Here is a 20,963-nt window from a genome sequence, read left to right on the forward strand (position 1 = left end):
GAGATCAGAGTCTATTTGTCATCTTTATTCCCCATTTTTGACCAATAGAGAGAAACTTTGCCAGAAGGACACAAATTAATAAGAAAAGCCCAGACTGGTCAGAGAATATTTACTCATTTTATAGCTGCCAGCATGTGCGTACCTAGGTTGCTCTAGCTGTCTTACTGATTCTTCATGTTATTTTCAACAGCTTTCATTCAATTTGGATGGGGCTAAAGAATTAGCATGCAAGAAATGGCAATGATCATACCTCAAGCATTTCTGTTTAGGCAAATATACTTACAGCTGCTGCTCCAGGACTTTAACAAGGACTTTATGCTAATTTCAAAAAACACAGAATCCTGTAGACTCAACATTGTGTCCCAACTGGCTGCAGCAGCAGCGGTAGCAGCAGCAATGGATTTGTTGATCTCTCTCTGAGCCGCTGTCCCTTCTGCTTTCACAGGCAGCAGAGTTTTGGCCCACAGAGCCTCAGCTTCATTACCATGCAGTCTCGCAGTGACGCACAACTATAGTGGAAATGCTGCTGAATGCAGATGAACTGTTCAGCTGAATAAAGGCTTATAAGTTTATCACAAGTGCCCTGAAGGACACCCTCACCTTTTCTGCTGGAGATACACACGTGGCCAAAATCACCAGCTCTGTTTATTGTCCCCGTTATCAGTTTTGATGAGCTGTGTCTCTGGCTGCTTTCAGTGTAGTCACTACTGCTAGTAAACAGACAAGGGTAGCGCTCTGCCCTTGGGTGCCAACTTTTCTAGCTCAGAGCCTCAGAAGTCAGAAACGAATTTGGATCCAACACTAAGATCTTTAAGTCTCTTCCTATAACAGCTGACCCTCTCTGCTGCCAAAAAAGCATCGGAGGTGTTTATTCCACTCCAATCAGTTTCTCTAGGTGATTTTCATAGTCAGTTCTCTCCACCCCTCTACACACCCAGGCAGTAAGCAGTGACTTTCTCAGCGGGCTTATGATGATGCAGAGTCCACTGCCTCACTTAACCCGCCAGAGAGAACGCTGGCTAATGGAATGAAAGGATGATGTAATGAACACCGTGGCTGAGCTTCCATCAGCCTCTAAAACTGCTCAGCTCAGGACAAAGTTTCCTCTGCTACAGGCAACTTATTCAAGAGAGAACTCTATTAGAATAACGGGATTATTTTAAAACATAGGGTCTTCTATTCTTAACACAGGACATAATTCCCCTCAAACTCTTATAGTCCAAATACCAGTAAACAGTGAGAAATCCTCTGGCCAAATAAAACACACGTTTTAAAAACTTCATTCTATAGAAGCTATTTTTAAATGGAAAGCTGACACTATTTAAAGTCTGACTGTTCTTCAAAATAGTAGAAATATTCTAAAATCAAATCTGACAAATAATATTTGATGTTAATATCAGAAGAAAAATGTCTTGACCTCACAATTTACCATTACTCTGAAGATCAGTATTGGGAGAAGGGGGGGAAGGTGGTATTTTTCCATCTGTGGCAATACATTTGTACTGATCCATCTATATACTTCTGTATCCTTTAAATACCACAAGGAATAAGTAAATTCCATGATCAAAGTCATAACTGAATAGATTAATTCATAGCCAAAAGGCTAGGCACTGTATTAAAAGCTAAAAGAATATTCTTCTATGCATAATACATTAAGGAGAAAAGATAGTCATACTCATTAAGACACATTCAGTGGTAATAGTATTACTGAGAGCATCATTTAAAGCTTATTTCTTCAGAGTAGTCCAGGAACTCTGGAATAAGTCTGCAGCCATTCCTACCCCTGAACAGATCTAAAATCGAAATTCGAACCAAGGCTACAAAGGATAACCACACAGAACTCCAATACCACAATACTGTTGTTTCAGCACATCTTCTTGATCAAACACATCTCAGGATCAGGGAAGAACAAGGTTTCTCCTGGCCTAATGGAACACAAGTGTCTCAGGGAGCTGCATGAACAAAGGGTACTCCATAGTCCAAAAACACTGCCCACAACATCCATTCTTGAACATTAATAGTGTATGTCAACCAACAAAAGGCTCTCGGTTACACACAAACTGGTTCAATTTTTCCCTTTAATCAAATATTCCTCAAAGTGATTTGACAATACAATCCTCTTTTCATCAAATGGCTGTTAATAGAGTCAGGGAATAAGCTGATCTAGACCCAAACAAACTACACCAGCAAATGTGAAGACACAGAACTGAAGCATTTCAGCAAGCAGACAAGTCAGAAGGCATACACACAGATATTTTATCATAGTTTTTCTACCACTACTGAGCTAAGCCTGTTAGTCTTACACAAAACTTAAAACCTACTTAATATTATTTGTTCCACCAAAGTAATCAGAGCTTATTCTTAGTAAACCTTTGTAAACTATAAACTTTTATAAACTCTAACTGTCACATAGAATATCTGAATAAGATAATTTTTTCAGGGGCTAGGGGTTAAATAATAGGTGATTTTTTTTCACAGTCTTAAAAAAAGGGGGATTTTCTTCTGCTTAAGTTTCACATACATGGATCTAAAAGAATAAATCAGAACCTAAAGTTTCTCTTATATCTAATCAATTACTAGGTGCATACAGCCAAAGCAAACCCACAGCTTCTTTGAGACAGGGCTACTTAAGAATCAATTTTGGGGCCTATTTCAGAAGTTCCATTTGCACCAGGTCTTCCTGGTGACAGAAGGTGAATGAAAAGGACACTTTCCATTCATATGGAGAGTAATTCAACAATCTCATGTGAGCAGAGCCTGGGTTCTTACCATTATACTGAAATGCAAAAAAACAAAATAAGTAGCATTATTATTCCAACTGTTACTCACAACTTTAACAAACATTAATGGACTAAGTATTTCCTTTCTAACCCTTGCCATATGTTCATCACCCATATCCCTGAAAACTATGTATACATTCAACAATTCTTCCAGGAGACTGGGCCAGAGTAGTACTACATTCCAAATGCTTCTCAATCCCTCAATTACTAACCAAACTTTTATATTACACAAATAATAATAGTCCTATCATCTTCAAGTGATTTCTCTATCCTCAACCTATCAATCAGTCACATAGCCTAGAGCTTATTGCAAACTTAAAAAAGTGAAGTGAAAATCACTCAGTCGTGTCAACTCTTTGCGACCCCATGGACTGTACCGTCCATGGAATTCTTCAGGCCAGAATACTGGAGTGGGTAGACCTTCCCTTCGCCAGGGGATCTTCCCATCCCAGGGATCGAACCCAGGTCTCGCGTGTTGTAGGCGGATTCTTTACCAGCTGAGCCACAAGTGAAGCCTAAGAATACTGCCGTGGGTAGCCTATCCTTTTCTCCAGCGTATCCCAACCAGGAATCAAACTGGGGCCACCTGCATTTCAGGTGCATTCTTTAACAGCTGAGCTTAACCTATCAATTAATCACATAGCCTAGAGTTTATTGCAAGCTTGACAAAAGACTAGTCAAAATGTCAGTCTTCCATTTTATTCATTCCATAAATTCAGAATTCTCCAAGTTGTATCATTCATACATATTTTTTAGTCTAATCACCATAAAAAGATAGCTGCACAAATCATTTCTTGATGGCATATTCTTGGAAAAGCAGAAAAATTTATTTTGGATCATTTCCTTCAACAAACCTCTCCACACTTTAGACTGTAATATTAAAGAACGTTTTTAAGATTTAGAACATTTTTTAAAAAATTCACAATTTCAATATTATCAGCCTTTGCTGAGGTCCTCTTGGCATGGGCCAGATACTATAAAGCACAGGGAACAGAAGAAGGCTGTGCCAGTCTTTTTGCCCCCAAGGAATTAGAAAGTAGATGTTCTTTCTTTTAATCAATTTCCATTTGATTCTATGTCCTTTTCATTGGCATTTTAAGGATGCATGGAATTGGTTACTTGCTTTACATTTCTAAGTAGAATGCAGATAACAGTATATCCTAATAAACCAAGTGTGTATACCAGGAAAATTCTCAGTAAATCCTACAAAAATATTCCCATTTAGATATAGTATCCAAACAAAATGTTCTTTAATAAAAAATGAAGTTTGGACTTAACTGACTATATCATACAATACAATCCAAGAAAATTTAATGTTCTACGAACCTAAAAGGAAATGAAAGTCTTCAATTATTAACAATTCTTATGAACAGTACAAATATAATGGATTATGCCTTATATTAACACCTTTTAAAATATCGCAGCAATTATTAAACCGGTATCCAAATAATCATAGTATGGAAAAAATAGAAACTTAACAAGTTTTTCTGCAAAAAATGTCAAATATCCTATCACTCCTAGAGCCTTTCACAGTCCCCACAGATTTTAGCCTCTTTGGAAAGTCCTCATCATTTCTGGAGTTTAGAAAAGAGACTGAAAAATTTTTGGTATGGAAGGAAAGATGCTCTTGGGTCTACCAGGTAATTAACATCACACATGAAATGTAAAAACGAAAAAACAAAAAGGCTGTAGAAATCACTTCCTATTTTGCTTTATAATACAACAAAAAATTAACAATAATTTTCTATAACAGTAGTTAACATTTACTTTTTAGTACACTTAATTCTACTTTCTATATTTCTCAGATTGTCTACCATGAATTGGATTTAACATTTAAAAAATTCATTTCCTTGGAGAAATGACTGATTCGAGGACTAGAGCATAGAACACACAAGATAGGCCTGGAACATCTTGTAAGGCCAGGAAGTGGGAAAGGGCTCAAAACACAAAATAATGTGGGTATGTCAAAGGGAAATGGGAGCCAAGTGATAGAGCTGCCAACAGTCAAAGCTAACACTTGGAGCAACAAAATAAACAATGTAGTATGGAATATAACCCAAAGTATAAAATAAATATGCACTGAGGCTATACTTGTATAAATAAATGATTAAGTAAATAAAGGAGAAGAGACAAATCTCATATTGTACATACAGAAGTGTTAACTTACCAGGCTTGACTGATGTTCTTTGAAAGGTCTGCTTTGATTGGCCCCTGGCTAGCATCAAGGAACTTAAATTTTAAGAGGGGCCCACCATTCCCAGGAGAAGGCAATGGCACCCCACTCCAGTACTCCTGCCTGGAAAAATCCCATGGACGGAGGAGCCTGGTAGGCTGCAGTCCATGCGGTCGTTAGCAGTCCGACACGACTGAGTGACTTCACTCTCACTTTTCACTTTCATGCACTGGAGAAGGAAATGGCAACCCACTCCAGTGTTCTTGCCTGGAGAATCTCAGGAACGGGGGAGCCTGGTGGGCTGCGGTCTATGGGGTCCCACAGAGTCGGACACGACTGAAGCAACTTAGCAGCAGCAGCGACCATTCCCAGAACTGAAAAGAGCAGCTCAATTATGCCTAAATTTTTGGTACAAACAATATAGTTTATGCTGAACAACTGCCTTCCTTCAGCAAGTCCAAAACGGGGTATGTGCCATGTCAGCAGCCCCAATAAAAATCCTGTAATCTGAGTCTATAATGAGCATCTTTTTGATGAGGAGAAAACGAAAGATAAAGCGAAAAAAAAGATTCAACTAGAACACAGATAAAACAAACAATATCTAAAAAATACATTTAATGGCTGGTACCAGGAGAAGATTAGAGTCTATGGAAGAAAAGATCAGTAAGTATGCCGAAATGGAAATATTAACTCTACAAAGTGAAGTCTAAATGATAAAACAAGGGGGAGGAAATGCACAAAGCCTCAGCGACCTTTGGAGCAATATCAGATCGTCTAATACATGTTGTAATATGCCAACCACATCATAAGCTAACTGCTGGAAACCAACGACAAAAGAGAAAAATCTCAAGAGCAGTTGAAAAAAATGATAAACTACATACAGTGGAACAAAGGTAAAAATGAGGACGTTTCATCTGAAACTATACAAAGCAGAAGTTGGAATGCATGCTATCACTGAAAAGCTTAAAACTGATGACCTATAATTCTATTATCTGGTGAAAATATCTTGCAAAGATCAAGCAAAAACTTCTCTGAGACAGACAAAAACTGAAAGAACCTGTCACCGGCAGATCTACATACAAAAAAATGTTAATGAAAGTTCTTTAGGCGGAAGAAAAATTATACCGGATGAAAACCTGTATAACCTAAACAATACTATCGAAAACAAGTGATGGAAAGTGTCAGAAATGGTACACTAGCAGGAAGGAGAAGAACTTTTGCTTCTTGTTTTCAATTTTCTTTATGTTAATTGACTGCTTCAAGCAAAAGTGGTTAACAATCTACAACAAAATCAGGTTTATACTGTGTGTAAAAATAAAACATCTGACTACAATGGTACAAAGGATGAAGGGGAGAAACAAGTATAAAGTTTCAAGATCCTACAGTCTACATAAAATGTGCTATCATTTGAAAGTAGACTACAGTGAGGTAAAATTCATTTTTTAAACCTCAGATTTAAAACCCCTAATTTTATTTTAAAATTTTTAAGTAATAAGCCAATAGTAGAATAAATTAGAGTACTAAAAAGCAAAGGAGGAGGGGAAGACAGATGGGACAAACAGGAAACAACTGCAAGATAGATTTAAATCCAACCATGTCCCTAATTAAATATCAATAGTCTAACCACTGTGTGAAAGCCTCATGCCAGGTACAAAAAGGATAATTTAGTGAATAAAACAAAGCTTGCGCCCTTGGGAAGGCTGGGATCCAATGGTGGTGATAAAGAGTATGTGGTATGTGTGGGTGCCCGGCCCTACTTGCTGTGTGCTTTGTCGCTCAGTTATCTCCGACTCTGGGACTCAGTGGACTGTAGCCGGCCAGCCTCCTCTGTCCATGGGACTCTCCAGGCAAGAATACTGGAGTGGGTTGCCATGCCCTCCTCCAGCGGATCTTCCCAACCCAGGGATCAAACCCAGGTCTCCCACATTGCAGGACTGGATTCTTTACCATCTGGGCCACCAGGGAAGTCCATGTCACTACATACATACATCCAGATACAAAATAACCAGTTGTAAGTGCTGTGACGGTAATAAAGCAGGTGTAGTGACAGAGAAAAAAAAATCAGAGAAGGCCTAGCTAAGATAGAGTGATCAGGGATGGCCACTCACAGGGAACAATATCAAATATGAAATCTGTTCAGCAGTGGACCTTCTTCTGAAGAATGAATTTTATGCTTAATCCCCAAAAGGAAATCAGACTGAAATCAAAGTAACTCTGGCTGACCAGGGTTAGAGCATCAGAGCCCTAGCCACTTGCCTGAGGAGATTCTCAAAGAATCCCTGAAATACGAATAGGCTCCCCACAAAATACTGAGGTCTATAACTGGACGCCATAGAAGAGCTCTCTAATCAAGAACAAGGTCAGACAGACCAACCTGATTAGTGAAGGGGAGAATGGACTTAAGGAGAACACAGTGAAAGCTGATGGGCTATCTATATCGCTTAGGTAAGGGGTAAGGACTATAAAAAGATAACTAGTATACATACTTAGTGCCTTCCCACGTGGTGCTAGTGGTGAAGAATCTGCCAATGCAGGAGACACAAGAGATGCAAGTTCGATCCCTGGGTGGGAAAGATCCCTTGGAGAAGGAAATGGCAACCCACTCTAGTATTCTTGCCTGGAAAATTCCATGGACACAGAAGCCTGGCAGGCTAATCCATGGGGCCACAAAGAATTAGACCCAAATGAGCACATACATACTTAGAATAATTCAGAAAAAGGAAATAAAAATGGGACTAGGAAGACAGATTTCATTTTTTTCTGAATAGGTATTTCTTGATGGATCTGGTGATTGTTAGCATACAGGAAAAAAAAAAGAGGCAAAGCTAAAATAGTAAAAAAAAAAAAGTGACCCTTACACTTAGGTGACTGGGTGGACAGTGGTACTAAACATGGGCTGGCAAGGGGTAGTTTGCAAGGGGTAGCAAGGAGAGTTTGGGCAACATAAATCTCAAGTCTAAAAGAGGCACCAGGGCTAGAAGCAAGAGAAGAACAAAGACAGAAGTACACAGCCACTCTCACAAGTCCCCCAGCTTCTCCATTTATGAAGGGGGTAAGCAGAGTTCACTACCTCCAAGTACATGCTAGCCAATACTAACCACAAAGTAACAAATTCAGCTGAAACCAAGAGAAATAAAAACAAGCAAGAGACAATAATTTAAAAATAAAATAAACAAAAGAGTAATGATGGGACTCTTCCCCTGAAATACAAGGACCAGAATTCCATCTAGATTTCTGGAGAAAAAGGATTCAGGTCGTGACCAAATAAACTACTTATTTTAGAAGTATAAATCAGTTTCTGAATTAATGGTCATATAATAGAGTCTAATAAAAATAAGCTTCAGACAATGTCACAGATTAGATCAATACATTAGTGTATTCACAAGTTAGCACCATAAAAGCAATAAAGAAGCCTTTTAACTAAGGTCAATAACTTGGAGAGTGGTTACCTATACAGCAATACATTATTCAAGAATGCCATAAGGTATAATTACTGTTACCTTCCTGACACAGGGTATCGATTAATAGCCCAATTTATTTCTAGCTTTGAATTCTTTTTATGTATTTCACACGTAAAACAAAAAAACTGCTTCCTTTGCCTAAAATGAAGTAGTCCAGACCCTGTAATCATACTTTCTTCTCTGCCCTCAAAAACCATACCAATTTGCTATCATTTGGCCCAGTGCTAAGACATTATTATTTCTTGAATTAAAACAAAAATCTATTTCTGAATATATTTAAAACTGATTCCTGAGTTCCTTAAGAACTCTAGACACTAGAAATTAAATGTAATCACCTGAAATTGCTTTTGGAAAATACAGGTGAAAAAATCCAGATAGAAAGTTTCTAGTCAAAAGGTTAGTTATTGGATTTATATTTTTTACAACATGCACAATGTATATTCATTGCCCCCAAAGAAACCAGAATTCTTACTACTAAGATACTTTCATTGTCAGTACAGGATATACAGATGTACTGAGAAGAAAAAAGAGTATATGCATTAAAACTGGTCAATCCTACTGGCAAAATCACTGCAGATGGTGATTGCAGCCATGAAATTAGAAGACGCTGACTCCTTGGAAGGAATGTTATGACCAACCTAGACAGCTTATTAAAGAGCAGAGACATTACTTTGCCAACAAAAGTCCGTCTAGTTAAGGCTATGGTTTTTCCAGTGGTCATGTATGGATGTGAGAGTTGGACTGTGAAGAAAGCTGAGTGCCAAAGAATTGATGCTTTTGAACTGTGGTGTTGGAGAAGACTCTTGAGAGTCCCTTGGACTGCAAGGAGATCCAACCAGTCCATCCTAAAGGAGATCAGTCCTGGGTGTTCATCAGAAGGACTGATGCTGAAGCTGAAACTCCAGTACTTTGGCCACCTCATGCGACGAGTTGACTCATTGGAAAAGACTCTGATGCTGGGAGGGATTGGGGGCAGGAGGAGAAGGGGACGACAGAGGATGAGATGGCTGGATGGCATCACCGACTCGATGGACATGAGTCTGAGTGAACTTCAGGAGTTGGTGATGGACAGGGAGGCCTGGTGTGCTGCGATTCATGGGGTTGCAAAGAGTCGGACACGACTGAACGACTGAACTGAACTGAATGGGAAAAATAGGTAAAATTCTATGGACCATAATTGAAGGTGAACTTAAAATGTATTGCCCATGACGACCCTGTATGCAAGACAGGGAAGGAGACACAGATGTGTATAACGGACTTTTGGACTCAGAGGGAGAGGGAGAGGGTGGGATGATTTGGGAGAATGACATTCTAACATGTATACTATCATGTGAATTGAATCGCCAGTCTATGTCTGACACAGGATGCAGCATGCTTGGGGCTGGTGCATGGGGATGACCCAGAAAGATGTTATGCGGAGGGAGGTGGGAAGGGGGTTCATGTTTGGGAATGCATGTAAGAATTAAAGATTTTAAAATTTAAAAAATAAAAAACTAAAATTTAAAAAAAAAATAAAATAAAATAAAATAAAATGTATTGCCCAAAGAAGAACTTTTTTGAATGTGAAAATGGGCACTAGCTAATAACAACATGTCAGAACAGAGATGTAAACCATTAACTGGCCAAGGTCAGTGGAGACCAATGGTCACTTTCTCCATGAAGCACCATCACAAAGCAAAGGCTCATGACTTCCTGCCAACATTGTCTTTCTGAATTTTTCTTACGTTGTCAGTAGCACAATAAGTTTTCAATGAACTAGAAATGTTTATTGTTAGAGCCACTTTTTAATATCATTCTTACTTTTAAAACAAAAGGTGAGTTGGCAAGGCTGTAATAAAGAATACGAAAGCAAAGGAAGTACCAAACTGCAGAGGCAACCAAATGTAAAGACAAAAATTACACTTAGAAAGTAGAGTACCAGCAATTTTAGGAAGATGAAGACTGTTCACGGTAATTAAATGGGCAAGTCTGAAACCCAGGAAATGTTTATGAATGATCAATCTTAATCACAATGTATTATACTGTATTAAAAACTAATCTGGAAGAACCTACCTTCGTAACATTAATATTCTTTAAAACCTCATTCTAAACCTTGTAAATCAGAACCCACTTCTTCATAAGATTCCCTAGGTCATTCTTAAGCACAGTAAAGCTTAAGAAGAGCTAATTTTAAGATATATTAATATAAGATATACTGATATAAAATTATCTTGCTTATATCATTTTTAGCACATCTCTTATTTTAAAATAATAGCACATATTTATTTAAAAATAGAGATTAAGAAAATTCAGAGCCCTAAGATATAATAAATTTTCTGCATTCCTTATAAAGAGCTTTTTAGAGTTTTTTTAAAGTTTCTAGAAATATATGCCAGTTTATACTTCTTGAGAACAGTATAAGAGATCATTGGATGGCTTACCTAACCTTAAACAATCACTCTTTAGAAACAGAAATTCTGTCAAAAATGTATGTGTGTGTGTGCTCAGTCATGTCCAACCCTTTGCGGCCCCATGGACTGTAGCCTGCCAGGCTCCTCTGCCCATGGAATTTTCTAGGCACAAATAGTGGAGTGAGTTGCCATTTCCTACCCCAGGGATCTGCCTGACCTAGGGACTGAACCCATGTTTCTTGCATCTCCTGCACTGGCAGGCAGATTCTTTCCCCTAGCACCATGTGGGAAGCATCAAAAGTTTAAATAAAAGTAGACTTTAAAATTCAGTTAATGTGCCAGTAATTTACATCTATAATATCTAAAATTATTTTATATTATTACTTAACAGTTTGAATAAATCAATGATAGAATGTTCACTTTGCTGATATGGTGTTTGGTGAAACAATTCTCAAAGGTGGACTGATCCCCATCTTGATCCCCATCTGTCTTTAAAGAATCCTTGTATTCTAAAAAAAGAAACATGCAATGGATTACCTTTAGAGTTAATTTATTCTATTTAAAAAATGACTAGGTTTAAAAAACCTTATGGCTAAAGTAAGACAAGCTACATATTCTGTCCACATGTGTAGCAGGATGGGGTGCTAAAGGTGGTTGGAAAGTACAGGTATAGCCTAGCAGACAATGAGTTCCATTATAGAAAGGTCCATAAAACAAGATGATTGATAAAAAGCAACTATTTTAAAACTCCACATCAGGGTATTAAGGGCATACGGGAAATCTGTTAAGCCAACAATTGTTATCTTTAAAGAATGAACCATCTGGCCTTCCACAAATAGAGAATCACAGATTTTTTTTTTTTTAACTGAAGAATTTTTAGAGATCATGAAACATAGTCCCTCAAATCTTAGATGAGACAACTGAAGCCCAGGGAGGATAAATGATATAATTGGATCCAAATCAAATTAATGAATATTTAATGAATACCTACTGTGGATAACACACTATTCCAAGAGTTACAGAAAGTAAGTATAACAGTGGAGCCCTTCTTCAAGCGGTCCGTTCTCTACTTCCCAGGTAAATCACCTGTATGTAGCTCTCTGATGTTAGCAACATCCTTTCCCATATTCTAGCTTAGGGCCGGAACACTTAGGTCCCTAGACCAAATCTGGTGCATCGCTTGTTCTGAAACACAGCCACACACATTATTTCACCATCCAGGCTTCTTTTGCTCTACAGAGTCAAAGCTAAACAGTTATGACAGAGACTTATGGCCCCCAGATCCTAAAATATTTACTACCTGGCTCTTCCCAGAAAAAGCTTGCCAATCTCTATTCTAGATCACTTTTTGCTTTGATTTGAAGGTGTTTTTTCCCCCACCTTTTTTCCTTTTCAAACTAATGGAAGGCTGGTTTTGCCTCAGGAACCACTGCCCACTGAGCAATGTGCTAGATGGTTTTGAAGGAAAAAGTCAGTGAGCTAAATATGGCAACTGACAGCAGCTCTCCATAACAAGTGAAAACTTGTTCTGGCACATAAAGGACAAGAATCAAAGGACAGAAGACTCTTAACTTTCAACCAACATTTAATAAGTGCTTACTAAGTGCCTGCCATGGGGCTAAGCTCTGGGGCTACCCACATAGATAAGACCAACTTAGTTCTCAAAGAATTCACTACCTAGAAAAAGAAGCAACACTTTTATATTGAATGGAATAACAGAAGCTAGTGGACAAAGACAGAGAATAATTAACTGAGGTTAGGGCTGACAGAAACTAGCTAACCCCAAAAACAACCACACAGAGACTTCTATTCCCCCTACCGAGTTCCAGCTGCAGGAAGTAAGCATGATTAGAAGCTTGTAACTATGGATTGTTGCCTCAACCCAAAGGCCACAACTTATAGGTGGGTGGAGTTAACCCTTGGTTTGGATGTTGCTTCCTGAATTCCCTTTATAGCACACTTTATTTTTGTCTAATCTTTCTAGTATAATTCTTTTAGTTACATTTTAAATTTACATTCAGCTTTAGTCATCTTAACCTGCTCTGCTGTGCATGTTTTAACCTCTATATTCTTTTTTCAGAATCTTCCAATATGGATATTATTTTTTATCAATTTTTCATCTTTTTATGCATTATTTCTAATATTTGTTTATATTTTTCTTATCCCCTTTTGTTTCAACTATTTTATCTTAGACACGCCATTTCCTGCCTTTTGTTTCTCTAACTGAGAATAAGCAGAAGTGATGATCAAAATAGCCACCAGGAAAGTATGGTAACTGAACAATGTAACCAGCCCAGCCTCAGAGTGGAGGTGGGTCCAGGGACCCTGGTGTGGCGAGGACTCACTGATTAGTTTATGAAACCTGAGGTGGTCAAGGTCTTCCCTTACAGCTCAGTTGGTAAAGAATCCACCTGTGATGCAGGAGATCCCAGTTCGATTCCTAAGTCGGGAAGATCCTTGGGAGAAGGGATAGGCTACCCACTCCAGTATTCTTGGGCTTCCCTTGTGGTTCAGCTGGTAAAGAATCTGTCTGCAATGTAGGAGACCTGGGTTCAATCCCTGGGTTTGGAAGATCCCCTGGAGAAGGTAAAGGCTAAGAGGGTCCTAGGGTAGGGCAGGAGGGCTGAGACTGCAGGAACACTTGGGGAAGGGATGTAGCTATAGCTGAATATCAACTGATAGTAGAAATTGTAGTGTTTGAACAACCGGTATCACCATACCAGTGTTTATACTACATCAACATCAGTTCTGTGATTAGGAAAACAACAGAGTAAGTGGGATAGAGAAGAAATCATTCCAGGCCTCTTAAAAATGGAAACAGGTACATCTCCACTTCAGTTAATTTTCTTGCAAGTCCTTTCTAAAAGGACATTACAGGCGGACTTCTAAAAGTCTTTCTAAAAGCCAAAGAAGTAAAGACACTGCCCCTAATTCTAGCCACATTTAACTGCCCCGATTTTCAAAAATATACATCCATGTAATTTGAGGAGACAGTTCAAAATGACCCTTCTTAAGAAGTCTTAGGTGAACTTTAAAACCAGCCAAGAGAAACTACTGAAGTAATACTGTTATACCAACTTCTAAAAACCTTCATATCTGAATCACAAGACCATTTGGCTGTAGCTATTTGGAAGAGTGCACATTATAGACAAAGAAGGAAAGCACAGGAGAAGGTGTTGCAACCCAAGCTCCCATGATCTGTCATGAAGCTATAAATCACATGCTAAAATGGTTCAGAATTATGCACAATGAAAGACCTAGGTCCAAATTCCTAGAATGCTTTCTATGATGGAATGCTCCAAAGATAAATTCTAGCTAAACTGATTCATCTACCTCCAAGTCAAAAATCCAAAATTCTTTGTAAACAACAGTAGCCACCATGTATGGAACTGTGTATCAATTTCATTGCCATTTTTGGTAATCTTAAAAACAATGCTACATAGAAAATATCATTCAAATTGACAGGTGAAGTCAACTGGCCTAGAGAGATTAAGTAGCCTGTTCAAGGACACATAGCCAGTCACCAGCGGAGCTCAGCTCAGGTTAGATCAAAGCCCCCACTCGACTGTTCTCAAGACTTCACTGCCTCTCTCCTCTCACACTTGGAGGTCTTTCCAATATCACTTCTCTATCATAAGAATTCTCATAGACTCAGAGAAGGCTTGAAAGTAACCACCCACAAGATTTCTCCTACAACCTTCCGTAAGTACTGCCTGAAAAGTAACCAAAGGCCCACTTAAGGAAGCAGTCCTACTTGATTTCAGGACAAGAGCCTGATGCTGGGGAAGGTTGAGGGCAGGAGGAGAAGTGGGGGACAGAAGATGAATTGTTTGGAAGGAATCACTCACTCAATGGACATGAGTTTGAGCAAGCTCAGGGAAATGGTGGACAGGGAAGCCTGGCGTGCTGCAGTCCACAGGGTCGCAAAGAGTTGTACATGGCTTAGATACTGAAAAATAACAACAATGAAAAGCTCAGCACTTCCAAATCCCATTTGCATAAAAACGAATTCGAGAACTCCTTCAGACACTTACACATGAAAACAAGCTATCATTTGGGTCAAATCAGATATTCTAAAGCAAACTGAAAATGACCTGGAGCTCAGGTTCTTCCATGACTCTACTGCGCCCAACAATCTTTTAGTGACATCTGAATTTCAAAGGATTCTCCATCTCTTTTGGTCTATTAGCATTTGAAATGGCAAAAGAAAAACTTCATCTCGATTTTCTCACAAGACTTTCTCTAAATTCCCTATTAATAATCTAGTCTTTGATGAACACTTAGAATACTCTTTACTTAATCTCATTCCCATCTTAAAGGAAGCTGGTCTGCCATGGTATTCCTCTACCCAATACAGGCTGTATCAAACAAAAGCAAGTTATTCAAGTGACATAAAATCTAACCACTGAGAGCAATGGTTCAACAAAAACAAAACTAAAAAGGTCACTTATTAAGAAAATCCAGTTGGTAATAGTTAGCATCCCCCATTCTTCACTAGTCACTTCTTCACTAGTCAGTTCTGTTGCTCAGTCATGTCTGACTCTTTGTGAACCCATGGACTGCAGCACACCAGGCTATCCATCCCTGTCCATCATCAACTCCCAGAGTACTCCAACTCGTGTCCATTGAGGAGGTGATGCCATCCAACCAGCTCATCCTCTGTCGTCCCCTTCTCCTCCCACCTTCAATCTTTCCCAGTATCAGGGTCTTTTCAAATGAGTCAGTTCTTCACATCAGGTGGCCAAAGTATTGGAGTTTCAACTTCAGCACCAGTCCTTTCGATGAACACTCAGACTGATTTCCTTTAGGATGGACTGGTTGGATCTCCTTGCAGTCCAAGGGACTCTCAAGAGTCTTCTCCAACACCACAGTTCAAAAGCATCAGTTCTTCAGCGTTAAGCTTTCTTTAGAGTCCAACTCTCACATCCATATATGACCACTGGAAAAACCATAGCCTTGACTAGACGGACCTTTGTTGGCAAAGTAATGTCTCTGCTCTTTAATAAGCTGTCTAGGTTAGTCATACAGAGAAGGCGATGGCACCCCACTCCAGTACTTTTGCCTGGAAAATCCCATGGACGGAGGAGCCTGGTAGGCTGCAGTCCACGGGGTCTCGAAGAGTCGGACATGCCTGAGCGACTTCACTTTCACTTTTATGCACTGGAGAAGGAAATGGCAACCCACTCCAGTGTTCTTGCCTGGAGAATCCCAGGGACGGGGGAGCCTGGTGGGCTGCCGTCTATGGGGTCGCACAGAGTCAGACACGACTGAAGCGACTTAGCAGCAGCAGCAGGTTGGTCATAACTTTTCTTCCAAGGAGTAAGTGTCTTTTAATTTCATGGCTACAGTCACCATCTGCAGTGATTTTGGAGCCCCCAAACATAAAGTCTCTTATTGTCTGCATTGTTTCCTCATTTATTTGCCATGAAATGATGGGACCAGATACTATTATCTTAAAAGTTTTCTGAATGTTGAGTTTTAAGCCAACTTTTTTCAACTCTCCTCTTTCACTTCCATCAAGAGGCTCTTAGTTCTTCTTCACTTTCTGCCATAAGGGTGGTGTCATCTGTATATCTGAGGTTATTGATATTTCTCCTGGCAATCTTGATTCCAGCTTGTGCTTCATCCAGTCCAGCATTTCTCATGATGTACTCTGCATATACGTTAAATAAGCAGGGTGACAATACACAGCCTTGACGTACTCCTCTCCTGATTTGGAACCAGTCTGTCATTCCATGTCCAGTTCTAACTGTTGCTTCTTTACCTGCATACAGATTTCTCAGGAGGAAGGTCTGGTGGTCTGGAATCCACATCTCTTTTAAGAATTTTCCAGAGTTTGTTGTAATCCAACAGTCAAAGCCTTTGACATAGTCAATAAAGCAGAAGTACATGTTTTCCTGGAACTCTCTCACTTTTTGATGATCCAATGGATGTTGGCAATTTGATCTCTGGCTCCTCTGCCTTTTCTAAAATGAGCTTGAACACCTGGAAGTTCACAGTTCATGTACTGTTAAAGCCTGGCTTGGAGAATTTTGATCCTTAATTTGTTAGTGTGTGAGATGAGTGCAACTATGTGGTGGTATGAGCATTCTTTAGCATTGCCTTTCTATGGGATTGAAATGAAAACTGACTTTTTCCAGTCCTGTGGCCACTGCTGAGTTTTCCAAATTTGCTGGCATATTGAGTGCAGCACTTTCACAGCATCATCTTTCAGGATTTGAAAGAGCTCAACTCAAATTCCATCACCTCCACTAGCTTTGTTCATAGTGATGCTTCCTAAGGCCCACTTGACTTCACATTCTAGGATGTCTGGCTCTAGGTGAGTGATCATACCATTGTGATTATCTGAGTCATGAAGATCTTTTTTGTACATTTCTTCTGTGTATTCTTGCCATCTCTTCTTAATATCTTCTGCTTCTGTTAGGTCCATACCATTTCTGTCCCTTATTGAGCCCATCTTTGCATGAAGTTTCCTTGGTATCTCTAATTTTCTTGAAGAGATCTCTAGTCTTTCCCATTCTATTGTTTTCCTCTGTTTCTTTGCATTGATCACCGAGGAGGGCTTTCTTATCTCTCCTTGCTATTCTTTGGAACTCTGCATTCAAATGGGTATATCGTTCCTTTTCTCTTTTACCTTTCACTTCTCTGTTTTCATAGCTATTTGTAAGGCCTCCTCAGACAACCATTTTCCCTTTTTGCATTTCTTTTTCTTGGGGATGGTTCTGATCAATGTCTCTTGTACAATGTCACGAACCTCTGTCCAAAGTTCTTCAGGCATTCTATCAGATCTAATCCCTTGACTCTATTTTTCACTTCCACTGTATATTCATTAGGGATTTGATTTAGGTCATACCTGAATGGTCTAGTGGTTTTCCCTACTTTCTTCAATTTAAGTCTGAATTTGGCAATAAGGAGTTCATGATCAGAGCCACAGTCAGTTTCCAGTCTTGTTTTTGTTGACTGTATAGGGCTTCTCCATCTTTGGCTGCAAAGTATATAATCAATCTGATTTTGGTGTTGACCATCTGGTGATGTCCATGTGTAGAGTCTTCTCTTGTGTTGTTGGAAGAGGGTGTTCCCAAAGACCAGTGCATTTTCTTGGCAAAACTCTGTTAGCCTTTGACCTGCTTCATTCTGTACTTCAAGGCCAATTTGCCCATTATTCTAGATATTTCTTGACTTCCTACTTTTGCATTCCAGTCCCCTATAATGAAAAGGATATCTTTTTGGGGTGTCGGTTCTAGAAGGTCTTGTAGGTCTTCATAAAACTGTTCAACTCCTTAAAACTCAACCAAAAAGCATTTGGAATTTTATAACTAGTGCTACATTTTGATTTCTTCCTCCTCGGGAACTATGCTGAACACCTCAAGAGAGATATACCAGCGTTCTATTTAAATGTTTATATTCCATGAAGTCATTAACACTTTGTAATGAAATGAAAATGGTATCTTAATGTGAGCCTCAACTGTTTTTATTAAAGTCATGTGAAACAGCTATATACTTAATCAGCTTACCTAACCAGAGTGTTACAAAAATAATTATCAACTGTTCATTAAAGTGCAACAAAGGATCTGAAAGAGATGCAGATACACCAAAATTACAGTATTTTCCTACTGAAATATCGCTCTTAATTAAAATGAAAGCACCAAAAGAAAAAAGTACGTGTTCCTTAGTGGAACAATAGATCTTGACAGATACACTAGTGTTTTAAAAAATATTTCATACATAAAGATTCAAAAACATTAAACACAGCCATGATGTAGAGTAAAAGGACAGTGGCATTACTGTATCACTTGGTAGCCAAGAAACCTCAAATAATTTGGTTAAGCCTTCCTGAACTTCCAAAATTTTGTGTAACAACATATCTTACAGGATTTTCATGAGGACTTAGATAACATCTGCTTGCTGCTGCTGCTAAGTCGCTTCAGTCATGTCCGACTCTGTGCGACCCCACAGACGTAAGCCCACCAGGCTCCCCCGTCCCTGGGATCTCCAGGCAAGAACACTGGAGTGGGATGCCATTTCCTTCTCCAGTGCATGAAAGTGAAAAGTGAAAGTGAAGTCGCTCAGTCGTGTCTGACTCTTAGCAACCCCATGGACTGCAGCCTACCAGGCTCCTCCGTCTAGGGGATTTTCCAGACAAAAGTACTAGAGTGGGTTGCCATTGCCTTCTCCAACATCTGGTTATTTAACCAATATTTATTGAACAACTATTATATTCCAAACCCTGAAACACATCAGTAGACAGAGCAAAGTCCAATGCTCAACTTATATTTTATTTGAGGGGAAAAAGAGAGAGGTATGCATTAAATGGGTAGACAAATGAGACCATTTAAGTAATTGGTAAATTAAAGCAAGAAAACAAGACCCAGAATAATAAGGTGCTCAAATAATGTTGATACATACTCAATTCTGCTCAATGTCTCATTATCTCTGTTCTTGGTGAAGTATAAAAGTCAACCATAATATATTTACACTCACTTCTTGACTATAAACAGAATGAACAACAACAAAATTAAGGTTGATTCCATCTGAATAAAAATAACCCTAGAAGGATTTTGCAGCTGTTACAACAGAAGCCTGTGAAAACACACTGCCTGATTCTTAGGATCTGACTCATAACTATGCCTAACATTCATTCTCCTTCAGTGGTCAGTCAACACTGTAGTATATTCTGAATCAGTGAAGCGCATTTTCTCCCCACCAACTCTTATGCCTGAAGATAAATATTAATATTAGTAGAACTGGCATGAATAATATCTATCAGAAAATCAGCCTTTGATTACATAATTAGGACTCTACACAAAAAGTATACAGATATTTGAGGATTTATGAATAGATTACATAACATGAACACAGGAAAATTGTAATTCCTTTTCCTCATTAAGGAAATAGGTTAGCAAATAAATGATTTACTTTGTTACAACAAATTTACAACATTATACAGCCATATAAAGTCTCTTTACTGTAAGTTATAACTGTTAGCTAATCATTTAATCAAAAAGCTCCATTACAGTAGGAATCAGGAGGGAAAAATCAAAAGGTCTACTAAAGGTTTTAACTTAAACATAAAATCCATGTTTATTCCCTAGCTTTCTGATGTAGTGCCAAGTCCTTGTCTCTTAAGGTGAATTTGCTGATAACTCAATTATTGTCTTTCTCGTCTAGATTCCAGTCCATGTACATCATCTATGATAACCCAGTCTCAATTTCTTCAAAGTGGAGTAGGAAGTTAAAGGGCTCTAAGGGCAAAATCCTTCTTGAACACTTCTCTGACCTATGTGTAATTTAAAACAAATTTTCTTGAGGAATTCACTTCTGCAGAGTATGACCAAAGTATTCAACTTTGTTTATACCAAAATAACTTTCTTTTCAGCCTCAGATTTTCCTGAGTTATGTAATACCTAATTAAAATACATGATCACAATTACAAGTATAATTGGCATAAACAAGTCTGGTTGAAAACCCAAGTCGCGGTAAGCCCACAACTAAACTTGTTAGGAGCAGAAGTGGTGGCAGGGGATTTAAATGGTGTGCGGTGTACTACAAGCAATTGTTAATATATTCTACAGAGAAATAGAAGATTTTAGGTAAATTCAGTGGGTTGTTTGAGAATTTCTATCAACTTTTAAAACATCAGGTCAGTTAATGTTTAGAGGAAGTTTAAAAAATGAAAAAATTTATCAAAAGCAAAGAAAAATGTTCTTCAAAATATCAACCCCTGCAAATATGCATATTTTTGTTAAAGAAACCATAAACATCTATAAATACTTCTGGAGTTAAAAGACACAAGGTCAATTTCTATATACTGCAAACTTATTCTCAACTTGTCCTCTCACAAAAGTACAATTATCAATCCATATGATTGATCAAATCCAGTCTAAATTCCTCAGAAATAACTTTTTTTATTTTGAATGAACAATGAAAAAAGTTGGAACCAACTGACCCAAGTACAAAGCTATGAGATTACATACCAGTTTTTCTCTAAAAGAGTACTTTCTTCTCTGCCCTACTGATATGAAATCTTTTCATACTCTTGGTTTCTACTTTCACTAAATAAGCAAAACTGTAACACCCTTTAAAAGAACTGTACCCAGTTCTCTGCATCACTTCTGAATAAACTATTGCATTATCTCTATCCCAGAACCACCAGCAAACA

General features: G+C 38.5%; 1 protein-coding gene across 11 annotated transcripts in view; it reads right to left on the reverse strand.

The window, feature by feature from the left end:
* Positions 1-20,963, reverse strand: part of FRYL (FRY like transcription coactivator) — a 260,551-nt gene that overhangs the window by 163,072 nt on the left and 76,516 nt on the right. The window lies entirely within an intron of this gene.

The sequence above is a fragment of the Ovis canadensis genome, chromosome 6, assembly GCF_042477335.2.
Source record: "Ovis canadensis isolate MfBH-ARS-UI-01 breed Bighorn chromosome 6, ARS-UI_OviCan_v2, whole genome shotgun sequence".
Classification (NCBI taxonomy): Eukaryota; Metazoa; Chordata; class Mammalia; order Artiodactyla; family Bovidae; genus Ovis; species Ovis canadensis.